Consider the following 13,338-nt stretch of genomic DNA (forward strand, 5'->3'; position numbering starts at 1 on the left):
AGTTTGAATTGTATGCTCACTCTGCCTATCTGTCTGAGGATGGTATGCAGTACTAAAATTCAAACGAGTACCTAATGATTGTTGGAAACTTTTCCAAAAGTGAGAGGTGTATATAGTATATCTATCAGAAATAATATATATCGGCAATCCGTGGAGGGATACAATCTTATCCACGTACAACTGGGTTAACTTGTCGGAGCTATGAGTCTCCTTGATGGGTAAGAAATGTGCTGACTTAGTCAGTCGATCTACTATGACCCATATAGTATCGTTTCCGTGCCTTGTTTTAGGTAACTTGGTTATAAAATCCATGGTTACCATCTCCCACTTCCATGTGGGAAGATCTGGCTGTTGAAGCAGACCTGACGACTTTTGATGTTCAGCTTTAATCTGAGCATAAGTCAGGCACTTAGCTACATGTGTGGCAATAGATTTCTTCAAACCTATCCACCAATAGCTTTCAAATCCTGATACATTTTGTCACCTCCGGGGTGAACTGAGTATTTGGAATTGTGAGCTTCCTGGAGAATTATATCTAGAAGGCTCCATGAATAGGAACCCAAATTCTTCCATTAAATCTGAGGATTCCATCCTTGCCAGGTGCTAACTGTTCAGCAGTTACACCTAACTTTTCATCTAGAAGGTTAGTTTCCAAAACAATATCTTTCTGTGTAGCTAAAAGCCTTTCATTCAAGTTGTTCTTGAGTTCAATGCTCTTGGCATTAATCTTTATGGGTTTGACTATTTCCTTTCGACTTAGAGCATCAGCGACAACATTCGCTTTGCCAGGATGGTAGCGAATTTCACAATCGTAGTCATTTAAAGTCTCCATCCAGCGGCGTTGTCTCATATTGAGCTCTTTTTGATTGAATAAGTGTTGGAGACTTTTGTGATTCAAATAGATCACACATTTAGTTCCATACAAATAATGTCTCCACAACTTTACTGTGAATACAACGGCATCCAACTCCAAATCGTGGGTGGTGTAATTCTTTTCATGCACCTTTAGTTGTTGTGATGCATAGGCAATCACCTTGCCCTTTGCATAAGTACACAACCCATACCGGTGTGTGACGCGTCACAGTAAACGACAAACTCTTCAATTCCTTCGGGCAATGTCAACACCGGAGCATTTCTCAATTTCTACTTAAGAATCTCAAAGGATTCTTGTTGTTTTGGACCCCAATCAAATTTTACATTCTTACGGGTCAAAGAAGTCAATGGTGCAGCTATCCTCGAGAAGTTTTCAATGAACCTTCTGTAATAACCAGCTAAACCCAGAAAGCTGCGAATTTTTGTTGGTGTCTTTGGTGCTTCTCAGTTCATAATGGCTTCTATTTTGGCGGGATCGACTTGGATACCACGTTCACTAACAACGTGTCCAAGAAATTGGACTTCACGAAGCCAGAACTCGCAATTGGAGAATTTAGCATACAGCTTCTCCTGTCGAAGAAATCCTAAAATACACCGAAGATGCTTCTCATGATCAACTTAATTACGAGAGTAAATAAGTATGTCATCTATGAAGACAATGACGAACTTATCTAAGTATGGCTTGCAGGCCCTATTCATGATGTCCATGAATGCTGCTGGTGCATTAGTGAGCCCAAAAGGCATCACTAAAAACTCGTAATGTCCATACCTCGTCCTGAATGTTGTCTTAGGTACATCTTCAGTTTTAACTTTGAGTTGATGATACCCAGATCTTAGATCGATCTTTAAGAAATAGCTTGCCCCTTGAAATTGGTCGAATAAGTCGTCGATCCTGGGTAAAGGATAATGATTCTTGATCGTTACCTTGTTTAGCTCACGGTAATCAATGCATAAGCGCATTGATCCGTCCTTCTTCTTCACAAACAATATTGGAGCTCCTCAAGGCGAAGAGCTGGGTTGAATAAAACCTTTTTTCCAGTAAGTCATCCAATTGAGTCCTGAGCTCTTTCATTTCAGTAGGCGCTAAACGATAAGGAGCTCGTGCAATTGGTGCAGATCCAGGCAGAATGTCTATCCTGAACTCAACTTGCCTCTCAGGAGGTAATCCAGGTAATTCATCAGGAAAGACGTCAGGATATTCGGAAATAATTGGAATATCTTCAATCTTAGGCTTCAGATCATTTACTGTTACTTGTGCCATGTAAATGACACATCCGCTCTTCAAACACTTCAATGCCTTGAGAACAGACACATTGTTGGGCAAACCATATTGTGTATCTCCTTGAATAGTGATAGATTCACCAGAAGGGGTTTTGATGATAACTAGCTTTTTATCGCAGGCAATTTGGGCTTAGTTATGCGACAACCAATCCATGCCTAAAACCACATCAAAACCAGCCAATTTCATTGGCAAGAGGGATTGCGGGATAGAATGGTTCCTAATGGATATAGAGCATCCATCAAGAAGAGTTGAAGCTGTTTCTAAGGTACCATCAGCAAGCTCTACCTCATATTTTATGTCTAGAGTCTTAATAGGCAGATTCAGTAACTTACAAAACTTATGGTCTACGAAGGACTTATCAGCACCTGAATCAAATAAAACTCTAGCATAATTATTATTAATGAGGGAGGTACCTGTTATGACGTTGATGTGCTGAAAATGGGTCAAATAAAACTAACTAAATTACCCTAATTCTAGACTCTCTAAGCTTTAAATTTATAAAACTAAGACTCGACCTAAACCCTAAAACACACAACCGGCAAGTGAACTGATCGATGTAGTAAAGCTAAAGTAAGTCCGAGTATCGAACCCACGAGACTCTACCGACTACGCTACGACTCTATCTAGACTCGGACTGACACGACATACTAAATTGTTTATCAAATTGGGGGGGGGGTTTCTAAAAATCCTAAAGTGCAATTAAAATTAAACTAAATTAACTAGACGAACGGACAGACAAGGCACGAACTCACACGAAAACCGAACTCAGAGATGATGAAGGAACTACCTAGACAGGAATCCTGATTGCTTTTAGTGTTGATTATAATTGGAAGTTGTCTGCTATGGAACCGGGATCTTGGGATTCTCACCCCTCGGGAAATCAGAGGACCCTTAATCCTTCTCAAGAGCGCGCTAAGACCCCCTAAAGGTTGTTAATTTACCGGTTGTTAGACTCCTTTACAAGACATCTAATTGGGTTTATAAAAGTATCCTACGAGGCTCACTCCCTTACGAGACCTAAACCTAGGATAGGTATTGTTTTCTCAGCTAGACTTGCTAGACAGCAGCCAAAAGGTTAACTTCCTAAGAAGGACCCACCTTGCGGTTTAATCACTTAGACCTAGCAATAATCTCGCACCTTACAGCTATTGATGATTAGTAGAACACTTGATTTTTATAAAATTACCAATTATTACTTCTAAGGTTTATCGGCCGATTTAACCCTAAAGATTCTAGATTTATTATGTGATATAGACAGTCACCAAAACCTAAAATCTAGCACGATTCTATTATGTGATAAAGACCGTCACCAAGATTCATGCGAAGCGATAATTAATCATTAAACAAAAACAAGCATGCATACACATCTAACTGATAGAACAAACCGTTTACAATTTATAAACAATCCATAGCTTCCATAAATCCAAAAATAATCAAACTCAAGCAATCATTCAACCATGTCTAGGTAGTTACGGAAAATTAGCCGATAATCATGTCTAAGAATATGTCCATAATCATAATCAAATCTGAATTCATCATTACACAATCAAAAACAAACGAACAACGAAGAAACAAGATGATAGAACCCGTAAACTTCGATCTCGTGTGCTCCGAAAGTCTCCTGATGATTCCTAGCAGCCCAAATCTTCAAGACTCTTCAAACAGCCTCCAAAGTCGTCCTCAGCTCCTCCAATTCGTCAATATGATGATGATCCCGGCTGTTGACGTTTTTCCATCCATATAAAGCCCCAAAAACCCTAAATTTTCATGCACGCAACACTGTTGCCGACACAGGGACTTTACGCGGCCCGCTTGAGATGAAATGAAGATGTAACGCGGGCCGCCCTAGGGTTGTATGCTAGGATCCAATAACAAATGGCTCGCGGCCCGCTTTAGATGTGGCCTTAAGTTTAGGCGGGCCGCCTGAACTTAAAATACATTCAATTTCCTTGTTAAGTTAATGCGGGCCGTCTTAAAATGTTTCCAAAGCCCATGCGGGCCGCCTGGAAGCTCCAGGAATGTATTTTTCGCTCCGTTTCAGCTCCCGCCTCCTCGGTTTCCGTGTCAAACCTTCTCCTGCCCAGATTTTACCTCGTATCTGTTCCTTTCGCTGCAAAAACCTGGAAAACACGAAACAAATCAAAAGTATATACATCCTACCTAAAACCGACACTAAAACTAACGAACTAACGACTAAAACTGACGCGAATACCGATGTATTTTGCAATACATCAAATATCCCCACACTTATCTTTTTTTCGTCCTCGAAAAAGAATAATGCAAACGGAATCATAGTCAAGATAGTCGATCGGGACAAAAGCTTAGGTTATTTTATTAAATCGATACTCGTGTTAGCCGCGATTACAAGTATAATGATCCTCTTAAACCCAACCCGGTTTCAAGCCCTTATCATGCAATTTAGGTTCAAGTTCGGTCAATCCACCTAGGGTCTCACGCTACGAATTGCAAGTCCACCTACTCCCCCCTCAAGCTTATAGGACAAAAGGAACCACCACTGGGTTATTTCCTAACCGCCTTATACCAAGATCAAGAGAGTTTAAAATCAAATCTATTCTTCCCATTTTTATTTCATCATATTTTTTTTTCATTTACGAGCGTAGACGTTGCTTTCCCTAATCCTAGAGGTATTCCGGCTGTAGAGTCGCTATCCCCAACCACATATTACATAGGCCTCGGTACTTTTTATTTATTTTGCAAGGTCGATTTCACACATTCTAGCGGTATTCCGGCTGTAGAGTCGCTATCCCCAACCACAGATTACATAGAATGGCTACTTTCATTTAGTTTCTAGCTCGCTTATTTATTTATTTATTTTTTTTCAACGAGATAATGACCAAAAACTCTAACGATCTTAGCTTATAACGGCATCCCTTATACTATTATTGGCGGTTTCAATTTCCCCACTTTCCCTAGATGAGAACCCACTAGTAGACCGACAATTAGGTATAATTAATATCAAAGGAACCCGAAACCGAATCAAGCCTACCGGCGCATCCCAAACTAGACACAAGCACGAATATTTTATCTCATATTATTATTATTTGAACCCGATCAAAAACCCGACTTTTCTATCATTTTCCGTTTTTATTTTGCAAACTTCTTATTTCAAAAGACATTTTCTATTTTTTTAATTTTTTTTAGATTTTTTTTTTCGACTCAAGACTCACTAACTACAAGTTCCCATCCCCACACTTGAATGTTGCATTGTCCCTAATGCAAGGATGTAAACCTGAATCCTAAAACCTAAAAATAAAAATAAATAAATAAATATACAAGTATACAAGTGGAACGACTTAGCTGAATCATATGTGAGACTGTCAGTATGCCAGTCGATACCACACATGCCCTCCAATCCAAAACGCGCTCAGCAAACTGTACTAACTCGGACACGCGAACGGAAGCGGCAAAACAACCTAACAATCATAATCAATCCACACTAAAATAATATAACATAATAAGATCAGTGTCACATCCATCAACCAAACCCAACCCTACCAACCAGTATATCATATCAAATACAGACCAAAATATTAGGATAAAAACAGCAATAAATAAAAACCAAAAGATATAATCTCCAAAAGCCCTGCTGTGTATCCTCAATCTCCTCCAACTGCACCCTCCTGATCACCTGCAGGATCCTCCTGCTGTGGCTGCCAAGCTGCTGGCGCCTGCATATGGAAGTGATCATATATAACCTGTAAACCTTCTCGTATCTCCTGTCTCACCTGCTCAACCTCCTGTCTAACCTCCTGTCTAACCTCCTCCACTCTATCATACAAACCCTCCAAAGTCAGTGGCACTGGCCGCGGCTGCCTGACAGGGCGCTCACGTACTGGCAACTGATGTCTCTGTAGTGGCGGCCGAATACGCTGGGGAACAGCACTCTGCATCGCCTCTGCGGCGGCTGACTCTGGTGGAGGTGGCACCTGCTGCCCCTCAATCACCGCCTCCCACTCTGGTGGCGTCGCCACCGTCACTATCCTCGCCAGCTGTAGGCTCTTCAGCTCCATGAGTGCTGGAGCTGGTCCTACAAGCATCTGATCAGGCGGAAAATCAGCAAAAACACCTAAATTGGCCGCTAACATCGTGATGTACGGCCCACCATATAACCTCGCATTCTTACCCCCCTTTTTCGGCCTCGATAACGACCACGCCAATATACTTGCCAGATTCGCTGGCCTCCCCTCAACCATACACATCAAGCAGAATAAGCTATGCTGGTTTACTTTGTCCCCCTCATACCTACCAATCAAAGTCATCGCTAATATCTTGTGTACGAACCTGTAAAGCGGATCCCTAATGTCAGATGCTACCATGTTGCCTGAATATGGGGTGGTAGCAATACTAGCCCAAAACCTCTGCAAGTCTGTAGTCAACACACACGCCTCCTTCGCCTCCTTCGCCTCCTTCGTCACATACCTCAACGAACTCCTAAACTCATCCGACTCCACCTCCTGACATGAGTAAAATCCCGTCGCCTCCGCAAACTATGGCAATGTCATGTTAAATATCCTCTTGCCTAGCGAAAACGAAACTACATCGGCCTCATCGAAACCCCCTGGATGTCTGTAATAGAACGTGGAGTGAAACTCCAGGGTAAGCTGATAATACTGTGGCGCATCACACTCCACCGCCATCCTAAACTTAGAACCTAGCAGCTGCTCCAACCTCTCCACCTGTCCTAACTGCCTCACTAAACCCCAATCTATCCTCCGAAACTCTAACAAACTCAGCTTCTTGATCGGATCATACTTCAAATATTCCGCCGAATTAAACGTAAACCGTAACAACGGACTATTCCCCACCCTATCTGACTGACCGTGGGGCGTCCCGTTGTCCCTGTATGTGATTTCTCTAAGTACCGGGACACCCGGCTGCTCCTGCGCAGCCGGCTGGGCTCTCGTACCGCGCCTCTTGCGCTTTACCCCCGAAGACGAACCTTCACCTGACATTCCTGTTCACACAAATCAATAAACAATGCAAAACACGTGAACAGTTAGTAACACAAGCTATTTTTTGTATTTTTGAATTTTTTTTGATTTTTTTGGAATTTTTCTGTTTTTTATTTTTTATTTTTTTTTTATTTTTTTATTAGTAATAAAATAATAGTATAATAATGTACAATCGGACGACGGCCGTATAGCATTTCGTTCGCGGCCGTCGTTCGATACAAGTGCTTATTACATAAACAACTCGAACATAGGCCAACCTCGCCCGAATGGAGATTGAGTACGAGCGAAGCGGCCTAAATTCAAGCGATGTAATAGTGCGCGCACAATGATACTCATAAGACGCAACATGACTTGATACGCATAAGACCCCACTAAACAAACCTAGACGACGCAAAAACTAAACACTACGACTCCAAAAACGACACTAAACACACTACGATCAACTAGACGCAAAGCACACAAAATATACACGTTTACCCCCTCCCGGCACCTTGCTCGCCCTCGAGCAATCCCAAGTGCCGAGATACAACAACAACCCCGAAGCGTGGAAGCAATGGAGGCAAATGCGCGCAAAGTGTGAAAATGATGATTTTATGTGAAAGTCGCGCAAAATACCTCCCCACACTTGAAGTCGTGATATCCCAAATAATCGCTCGCAACATATTCATGTAGACCATTCATACCGCTGAAAAATCAAGCGGACAAAACCACCCCCCCTTTTTTTTGTGTTAACATCCCTGTCGCACACCGCTCAAATCAACCAACAATAGATCAAACCAACCCGGGCCCGTCCGCACCCTTGCGACTATTCAAAAACAAAACTGCTACGTTATAATAACTCAACACAAACTCAGCAGCGAACAACCTGATTCGACTCGAGACACCAAAATATGACCTGACCTTAATTTACAACCTACTGATAAGACTCGCCTAAATAGCAGTATTCAAAACAAACTGCGAGCTGAACATCCGGACTTGACACAAACTGCAGACTGACCAACTGACTCAGACCGACTCGAACTAAACTGACAAACAGACTCAACTCAAATAAAACAAAGACGTAGCAGAAATCATACCTCGCACGCGACTGAAACGACTGAACCGAAGTGGCTGTGATGGTGAACTGATGGTGACCGGTGAAAGTGTATTGTGGTGGCAGGATAGTGGTGATCGGCAGAGATGGGGTAACAGTGGTGAATGGTGTGTGGTGGTGGGTATGGCCGGAGATGTGGTGGTCGTCGGCGGGGTGCAAAATCAGTGAATGGTGGGGGTTTTGGTGAGTAATGGAGATGTGGGTAATGGAGTGTGGGGATGGTGGTGAAATGGTGGGTGATGGCCGGAGGTGGGGCAGTGGGTGATGTATGGCGGCGATTATGGTGGCGGTTGGTAAATGGCGGTGAAAGTGTGGGGAAATGAGTCGCCGGAGAAGAAAGGTAGTGGTGGTTAGGGTTTGGATGACATCGATTTGGGGCTTTTGACCCTTGCCCGACATACAATAGCCACGCGGCCCGCATTAGTTGGATTGATGAGATGAGGCGGGCCGCGAGCCAATATTCTTCAGAAAACTCTTTTGGGCCCAAGCGGCCCGCATTAACTAAAGAGTATAGGTAGACGGGTCGCCTGGGCAACTGATTACAGCAACAGTTTGCTGCAGAATCAGCTTATTTGCGGCAAAATTCAATTTTTATTAATTCCCATGTTACCCCTGCACCCTATTCCTACGTTTTTAGCGTTAACGTACCTGTGAGACTGTGCGGTGGTCGACTTCGGCCGCGCGAGAGAGGATGTACCTGCAAAACACTTTGACAAAGCACAAAACGGACGCAAATACAATATAACGATACATGACGCAAAAACACCTAAACTAGCGACACGACACGGACAACGACTCAAAATACAAACTCTACACTTGAGTTTTCACCCAAGAACCTATGCGGTGGTATCCGGAAGATCTTCGAGAGGAGTTTCCTCCTTCTCGAAGTCGTCGATGGGCCCTCCTAAGTAATGCTTCAACCGGTGACCGTTCACTTTCCACGACTCGTCACTCTCCTTGTTGTAAAGCTCGATCGCTCCATGTGGAAATACCTCCTTCACAACATACGGTCCCGTCCACTTCGACTTCAACTTCCCGGGAAACAATTTAAACCTCGAATTGTAAAGGAGCACCCTATCACCAACCTTGAACTCCTTCAACCCCTTGAGCTTCCGATCATGCAACGCCTTCGTCTTCTCCTTAATACTCCATGAACGCTCGTATGCCGCATCCCTAAGGGCTTCCAACTCATGAATTTGGAAGTATCTTCTCCTAGCGGCCTCGGTCAAATCTAAATTTACCGTTTTGAGTGCCCAAAGAGCCCGATGCTCTAACTCGACCGGTAAATGGCACGTTTTCCCATAAACGATCATAAACGGTGTCGTACCTAGCGGCGTTTTGTAGGCGGTGCGGAATGCCCATAACGCATCATCTAACTTGTCGGACCAATCCTTCCGACTCTTCCCGACCGTTTTCTCTAAAATCCTCTTCACGCCTCGATTCGCGTTCTCCACTTGACCGCTTGTCTGTGGATGATACGCGGTAGAAAAACGGTGCGTGACTCCATACCGTTCCAACGCCTTCTCCATCACCGCATTACAAAAATGCGTACCGCGATCACTAATAATGGCTCTAGGCGTACCAAATCGCGTGAACAACTTCTTCAAAAACCTCACCACCACTCGTGCGTCGTTAGTGGGCAAAGCTTGAGCTTCCACCCACTTCGAAACGTAGTCAATCGCAACGAGGATGTACCTATTCCCCACTCGAAGGAGGGAAAGGTCCCATGAAATCAATGCCCCACACATCAAAAACTTCCAACACCTGAATGGGGTTCTGGGGCATCTCATCCCTGAATGAGATATTGCCTGTACGCTGGCAGGCATCACAGGCCCTAACGAAATCCTGAGCATCCTCGAACACTGTAGGCCAAAAGAAACCGCAGTCGAAGACTTTTTGCGCGGTCGTATGTGCTCCGTGGTGACCTCCTGTCAAACCCTCGTGCACGTGTCTCAGGATCCCAACACCTTCTTCCCTACTAACACACCTCCTAAGTACACGGTCGCCTCCAATCCTAAAGAGGTAAGGGTCATCCCATATGTACTTCCTCGCATCCCTCATCAGCTTCCGCTTCTGCTGCGCATTCAAACTCTCCATCACAAACCCGTCGGCCAAATAATTTGCGATGTCGCTATACCACGGGAGGTCTACGGCTCCTGCCGTGACAGCATCAATAGACTCATGAGGGAATCTATCTCCGATCGCCTCCTCACGAATCTCCTCTCGCTTCGGATCCTCTAAGCGGGACAAGTGGTCCGCCGCCACATTCTCCGCCCCCTTTTTATCCTTAATTTCAATGTCGAACTCGGAAAGGAGCAGAATCCATCGTATAAGACGCGGCTTCGCGTCCTTCTTCTGAAACAGGTGACGCAGAGCAGAATGATCAGTGAACACGACGGTTTTCGAAAGAACGAGATATGATCGGAATTTATCGAACGCGAACACCACCGCCAACAACTCCTTCTCCGTGGTGGTGTAATTCTCCTGGGCATCATTCAGCGTTTTACTCGCGTAGTAAATCGGGTGAAAATGCTTCTCCCGTCTCTGCCCTAACACCGCACCCACTGCGTAGTCACTCGCGTCGCACATCAGCTCGAATGGTAAGCTCCAATCAGGCGACACGAGGATCGGTGCACTCACTAACCTCTCCTTCAGAAACTCAAACGCTCGAAGGCACTCCTCGTCAAAGACGAAAGGAACGTCCTTCTCCAACAGTCGTGTCATGGGGCGAGTGATTTTGGAAAAATCCCTAATAAAGCGCCTATAAAATCCCGCATGACCGAGAAAACTACGAACCGACTTCACACTAGTCGGCGGAGGAAGCTGGCTAATCGTATCTATCTTCGCTCTATCAACCTCAATACCTGCTCGCGAAATCTTGTGCCCTAGCACAATCCCCTCAGTCACCATGAAGTGACACTTCTCCCAGTTCAGCATCAACTTCGTCTCCACGCATCTCTTCAACATCCTCTCAAGATTCGCCAAACACTGATCGAAAGAACTACCATACACTGAGAAGTCATCCATAAAAACTTCCATCGAACTCTCGACCATATCCTGAAAGATCGCAATCATACAACGCTGAAATGTAGCAGGAGCGTTACATAATCCAAACGGCATGCGTCGGTACGCGTATGTGCCATAAGGACATGTAAAAGTGGTTTTCTCCTGATCCTCTGGTGCAATAGGAATCTGGAAATAACCCGAAAACCCGTCGAGAAAGCAATAGAACTGCTGACCCGCGAGACGCTCAAGCATCTGATCAATGAATGGGAGCGGAAAATGATCTTTACGAGTGGCGTCATTTAACTTTCGATAGTCAATGCAAACACGCCAACCCGTAACAGTACGAGACGGAATAAGCTCATTCTTCGAATTCAGAACAACCGTCATCCCCCCTTTCTTCGGGACGACCTGCGTAGGACTCACCCAAGCTGAATCAGAAATAGGATAGATCAACCCAGACTCCAGCAACTTCATCACCTCCTTCTTCACTACCTCCTGCATATTCGGATTCGACCGACGCTGCGGCTGCACTACAGGCTTGAAAACGTCCTCCATCAGAATGCGATGCGTGCAAAAGGTAGGGCTGATGCCCTTGATATCGGATAACCTCCATGCAATCGCATCACTGTGCTCTCTAAGCACCTCAATCAACCTCGACTTCTCCTCCTCTGTCAACTTCGAAGAAATGATGACAGGCATACTCGGCTTCTCTCCTAGAAACGCGTACTCGAGATGGGATGGAAGAACCTTAAGTTCTAAAGGCGGTGGAATCTCTACAGGAGTACTCTCATCACTAATCGCATCGAGCTCTAATGGCTCAGCACTAACCTCGTCACTCTCATCAAACTGCTCCTCCTCTTCCTCATCTACCTCATCCTCTGAATGCTCGTCAACCACTCCCTCACCTACCAGATCGGCTCCACTAATGTACTCGAAGCACGTGTCGACACAAGATATGAATGAATTGAGAAAGTAGACGGAATGACACGGCCCACTAACATCATCTCCACAACTAGGATGCTGCATCGCCCTATCGATCTCGAATGTGACAACCTCGTCACCCGCACGAAGAGAAATCTTACTGTCAAAGACGTCAATGATCGCCTTTGCGGTTCGAAGGAATGGACGGCCAAGAATAATAGGAACTCTCTCATCGGCCTCCATATCAAGCACAACGAAGTCTACTGGGAACACAAACCTATCGACCTTCACCAACAAATTCTCTACTACCCCACGAGGATACTTGACTGATCGGTCAGCCAAGGACAATGACATGCGCGTGGGTGTAAGCTCTCCTAGACCAAGACGCTCATACAACGAGAATGGCATCAAATTGATGCTGGCCCCTAAATCGGCTAAGGCGTGAGAAGGGGTAGCGGCTCCCCCGAAGAAACATGGAATCGTGAATGTGCCAGGGTCGGTCAACTTCTCTGGTAGCTTGTTCAAGACTACCGCGGAACAACCTCCTGTCAATGGAATATTCGAAAGCTCACCGATTCTCTCCTTATGCTTCAAAAGATCTTTAAGGAATTTAGCGTACTTAGGCATAGACTGAAGTGCCTCGATGAACGGAAGATTGATCTTCAACTGCGTAAACATCTCAAGGAATTTTCCGTACTCCTGAGCATATTTCTGCTGCCTGGCACGGGCGGGGAACGGAAGGCGAGAATAATCAATCACCGGTGCCGACCGAACCTTCGTCGGCTGCTTCTCCACTCTCTGCTCTACTGGCGACTCCTCGGCGTGTGCTGTACTTGCTGGGGCTAGCCTCGTGTGCACCTTGCCTGGAGCCTCCATCTCGATCTCCTCATCGACCTCCTCTTCTACCTCATCTACCTCTCTCTCTCTCACTACCTCTCCCAAACTCTTCCCACTACAGGTCGTAATCGCCTTCGCTGACTGATTCGCGGGATTGGGGAAAGTGTTTCCCGAAAACTGACCCGGTGGGTGCTCCTGTAACTGCTTAGCAAGCCCGCCTACTGTCCTCTGAAGATCGAGGAGGGCGGCCTGCTGATTCTTGAACTGGAGCTCGTTGTTTTTATTAATTTGCTCCTGATTTTTCATGAACGCATCAGACCGCGTCATCATCTGGGCGAACATCTCCTCTAACC

The sequence above is a fragment of the Helianthus annuus genome, chromosome 8, assembly GCF_002127325.2.
Source record: "Helianthus annuus cultivar XRQ/B chromosome 8, HanXRQr2.0-SUNRISE, whole genome shotgun sequence".
NCBI lineage: Eukaryota > Viridiplantae > Streptophyta > Magnoliopsida > Asterales > Asteraceae > Helianthus > Helianthus annuus.